This window comes from Oncorhynchus gorbuscha, linkage group LG21, assembly GCF_021184085.1.
Source record: "Oncorhynchus gorbuscha isolate QuinsamMale2020 ecotype Even-year linkage group LG21, OgorEven_v1.0, whole genome shotgun sequence".
Classification (NCBI taxonomy): domain Eukaryota; kingdom Metazoa; phylum Chordata; class Actinopteri; order Salmoniformes; family Salmonidae; genus Oncorhynchus; species Oncorhynchus gorbuscha.
Window position 1 is genome coordinate 45,001,037 of NC_060193.1, and position 5,242 is coordinate 45,006,278.

At 45.2% G+C, this 5,242-nt stretch overlaps 1 pseudogene; it reads left to right on the top strand.

Annotated features, from left to right (window-relative positions):
• LOC124008025 overlaps positions 1–4,311 on the top strand; it is a 96,238-nt pseudogene extending 91,927 nt beyond the window's left edge.
• Positions 4,312–5,242: the final 931 nt, after the last annotated feature.

Below are 5,242 nucleotides of genomic sequence, written 5' to 3' on the forward strand. Positions count from 1 at the left end.
TATTTTCATGGGAAATCCCCCTGAAATGTTGTTGCATGAACGCCAGCACGACTCATCTGTGTAAAATGTAAAGATTGCTCTGGGCAATCAATATCCTTATCTCTCAAGTTACCTGGATTACAAGTAGTGTGGTAATGTTTGCCTGTTCCCTCCAAACATCAGGGTCCCGTAGGATCTCGGTGTAATTAAAACCATGCTTAGTTCAGAGTCACCTCCGTACAGTGGAAGCTTACCTCTCCTTTAATAAGGTCTTTCTCCACAGCCAACAGAGTCCCCTGGAGAGAGCGACGTCATCCTAGACTCATGCATTATATATTAAAGCAATCTCACCAAAGGCCAAGTATTTTGCGCCAGGGGGCATGTTGATTAATTCAACCTATAACTCACAGTTTATAACACATCCCTCTGTCATGTTTTGTAAAAAAATATATATGTAAATCACATTTCAAATCTTCTTCTCCTGTTTCTTCTTCTGCTTCGCGTACATCATAATGTAACGTTAAGACTTGGACAAGCCATTTTGAGACCTGGCAGTGGCTTGGTAGCGGACAGGGGTGTATGTGTTTGTTGTTATATGAGGTGTGTGTGTGTGTGTGTGTGTGTGTGTGTGTGTGTGTGTGTGTGTGTGTGTGTGTGTGTGTGTGTGTGTGTGTGTGTGTGTGTGTGTGTGTGTGTGTGTGTGTGTGTGTGTGTGTGTGTGTGTGTGTGTGTGTGTGTGTGTGTGTGTGTGTGTGTGTGTGTTGTGCCGACAGGTAGACTGTGTGAGGGAGTGCAGGGAGGATGAGTTCCTGTGTCTGAACAGAGCTCACTGCATCCCCAGCCGCTGGCATTGTGATGCCCTGCCTGACTGTGTGGATCACAGTGATGAGCATAACTGTGTCCAGGGTGAGCCTAGAACACACACACACACACACACACACACACACACACACACACACACACACACATACACCCAATGTTCTTTACAACATGTGTGTTGTGTTATTCACCCAGTCAGTATTATGTAAAAAAAGAATAATATGTGTCCATTGCTGTCTCTCTTCAGTCAGGGTGCTCTCTGAAATTGTGAGGACATGTTGATGGGTACAGTGGTGGAACAAGTACCCAATTGTCATACAGTACTGTACTTGAGTAAAAGATACCGTAATAGAAAATGACTCAAGTAAAAGTGAGTCACCCAATAAAATGTTAATAGAGTAAAATTTGGTTTTAAATATACTTAAGTATCAAAATAAATGTAATTGCTCAAATATACGTAAGTATCCAAAGTAAAAGTATAAATCATTTCCGATACTTTATATTAAGCAAACCAGACAGCAATCATTTATTTTTTATTTTTTAAATGTACGGATAGCCAGGGGCACACTCCAACACTCAGACATGATTTACCAGCAAAGCACTTGTGTTTATCTGCCAGTTCAGAGGTAATAGGGATGACCAGGGAGGTTTTCATTTTTTTCTTTTTTCTTGATAAGTGCATGAATTTTCCATTTTCCTGTTCTGCTAAGCATTCAACATTAGTACTTTTGGGTGTCAGAGAAAATGTATGGTGTAAAAGTACATGATGTCTAAAATAGAATAAGTTAAGTACAGATACCCCCAAAAACGACTTAAGAAAAGATTATGTAAAGTACTACTTAAGTACTTTACAACACTGGATGGGAGAGGTGAGTAGAAAGTGGGTTGCAGTATTAATTGATATAAAGAGAAACAGCTGTTCCCTCATCTTCTCAGAAAATCATTCAAGTTCAACCTGTTGCGGCTTCAAGTCACATAACATAATTTCATGACTTGAGACTCGACTTGATAGAAAATAACTCGAGACTTGACTTCGACTTGGAGCCTCAAGACTCGGGACTTGACTTTGACGAGAGACTGATGACTAAATTATCTGGCCAGGTTTGTCAGTCATTTTGAGGCAGAGTCTCAGTGCAATAATTTCCACACAGTCGCAGCATTGCACTTGCAAAACGAACATGCAACAGATTGGCTAGTGTAACACACACACTGCACACTGATTGGACCAGCAAACGGTCAATCAACACAGGTTGGGTGAGCTAGTGAACAAATATATACAGTTTCAGTCAAAAGTTTGGACACACCTACTCATTCAAGGTTTATCTTTATTTTTTGCTATTTTCTACATTGTAGAACAGTAGTGAAGACATCAACACTATGAAATAACACACATGGAATCATGCAGTTACAAAAAAGTGTTAAACAAATCAAAATATATTTTAGATTTGAGATTCTTCAAAGTAAGCCCCCCTTTGCCTTGATGACAGCTCAGCACACTCTTGGCAACCGTCTTCATGAGGCGAATCACCTGGAATGCATTTCAATTGTTAAAAGTTCATTTTTGGAAATGCTATGAATGAACTGGCTGTCATGAGGACCGCCACAGGAAAGGAAGACCTAGAGGTACCTCTGCTGCAGAGGATAAATTCATTACAGTTAACTGCACCTCAGATTGCAGCCCAAATAAATGCTTCACAGAGTTCAAGTAACAGACACACCTCAACATCAGCTGTTCAGAGGAGACTGTCGGAATCAGACTTTCATGGTCGAATTGCTGCAAAGAAACCACTACTAAAGGACACCAATAAGAAGAAGAGACTTGCTTGGGCCAAGAAACAAGCAATGGACATTAGACCGGTGGAAATCTGTCCTTTAGTCTGATGAGTCCAAATTTGAGATGTTTGGTTCCAACCACTGTGTCTTTGTGAGATGCACAGTAGAATGATCTCCACATGTGTAGTTCCCACTGTGATGCATGGAGGAGGAGGTGTGATGCTGTGAGTGTGCTTTGCTGGTGACACTGTCTGTGATTTATTTAGAATTCAAGGCACACTTAACCAGCATGGCTACCACAGCATTCTGCAGCAATACGCCATCCCATCTGGTTGGCGCTTAGTGGGACTATCATTTGTTTTTCAACAGGACAATGACCCAAAAAACACCTCCAGGCTGTGTAAGGGCTATTTGACCAAGAAGGAGAGTGATGGAGTGCTGCATCAGATGACCTGGCCTCCAAAATCACCTGACCTCAACCCAATTGAGATGGTTTGGGATGAGTTGGAGTGAAGGAAAAGCAGCCAACAAGTGCTCAGCAGATGTGGGAACTCTTTCAAGACTGTTGGAAAAACATTCCAGGTGAAGCTGGTTGAGAGAATTCCAAGAATGTGCAAAGCGGTCATCAAGGCAAAGGGTGGCTTTTTTGAAGAATCTCAAATATATTTTGATTTGTTTAACACTTTTTTTTGGTCACTACATGATTCTATATGTCTTATTTCATAGTTTTGATGTCTTCACTATTATTCTACCATGTAAAAAACTTTTGACTGGTACTATTCTTTTTAATTGACAGTTCATATTTAGGTGACCAATCATATTTTGGGGACAAATCATATTTAGTTCAAAAATCATATTTTTGTTGTAAAACTATTTTGGTGAAAAATCAGATTTAGGTGAAGAAAAATGGTTTCTTACTGTATCGTTTCTCTTGCAGCAGCCCACTCTTGCCTTGCGGATGAGTTTATCTGTACCAACACACTGTGTAAGCTTTACATCTGGGTGTGTGATGGAGAGGATGACTGTGGAGATAACTCTGATGAAGACTCTGACATGTGTGCTAAACTGCCGTGTCCACCGAGCAGACCCTACCGCTGTCAGAACGACAGGGTGTGTCTGCGCTCGGAGCAGGTGTGCAACGGAATCGACGACTGTGGGGACAACTCCGATGAAGACGATTGTGGTGAGTCCAATCATGTCTGCTAACTTTTGAGCTTAATCATTCAGATGATCACAAAGAACCCAGAATCACAAAGCTCCTCGGTTTTGTCTACGTGTTTTATTTCACCTTTATTTTAGCAGGGAGTCCCATTTAAGACCAATATCTATTTTACATGGGAGTCCTGTACACACACACACACACACACACACACACACACACACGCACACGCACACGCACACGCACACGCACACACACACACACACACGTCCATCATTGTTGGTGTAAAAATGAAAGCTGGAGATAGCAATAGCCTCGCTATGGTGTTGAAACGTGCCTGTTCTATCTTTGGTCCCATGGCTGTTACATTCTCTCCCTGGCTTGTCCTGTATCCTGGATCAGAAGATGTGATGCGGACCCCAAGGCCCTGTGGTAAGGTGGAGTTCACCTGCAGTAACCATCGCTGCGTCGCGCAGGAGCTGCAGTGTGACCTCTTCGATGACTGTGGAGACGGGGGCTCGGATGAACTCCACTGTAAAGGTGGTACGTGGCTTCTAAAGTCTCTCGCTCTTCGATGTTGACCTTTGATGACCTTTGTATCTCTCTTTCAAAATATCCCTCCCTCCATATCGATCTCACTCTGTCTTTGTCTCTCTCTTTATCGCGCTCGCTCTCTCTCACGCTCTCTCGCGCTCTCTCTCTCAGGCTCTCGCTCTCTCTCGAACACGTTCGCTCTCTCTCGCTCTCTCTCGCTCTCTCTCGCTCTCTCTCGCTCTCTCTCGCTCTCTCTCTCTTTCTTTCGCTCTCTCTCTCTTTCGCTCTCTCTCCTGCTTGCTCGCTCGCTCGCTCTCTCTCCTGCTTGCTCGCTCGCTCGCTCTCTCTCCTGCTTGCTCACTCGCTCTCTCTCCCGCTCGCTCACTCTCCTGCTCACTCGCTCTCTCTCCTGCTAGCTCCCTCTCTTGCACTCTCGCGCTCGCTCTCTCTCTCACTCGCTCGCTCTCTCTCCCGCGCTCGCTCTCTCTCTCCCTCGCTCTCTCTCGCACTCGCACACTCACTCTCTCGCTCTCTCGCACTCGCTCTCTCGCACGCTCACTCTCTCGCGCTTTCTCCCTCGCACTCTCTCGCGCTCTCTCTCGCACTCGCTCTCTCGCACTCACTCTCTCGCACTCACTCTCTCGCTCTCTCGCACGCTCTCTCGCACGTTCACTCTCTCGCACGCTCACTCTCGCGCTTTCTCCTTCGCTCTCTCGCACGCTCACTCTCTCGCGCACGCTCACTCTCTCGCGCACGCTCACTCTCTCGCGCTTTCTCCCTCGCTCTCTCGTACGCTCACTCTCTCGCACTCTCTCCCTCAATCTCTCCCTCACTCTCTCCCTCGCTCTCTCCCTCGCTCTCTCGCTCTCTCGCACGCTCTCTCTCTCGCACGTTCACTCTCGCACGCTCACTCTCGCGCTTTCTTCCTCGCTCTCTCCCGCACTCTCTCGCACACTCACTCTCGCTCTCTCGCACGCT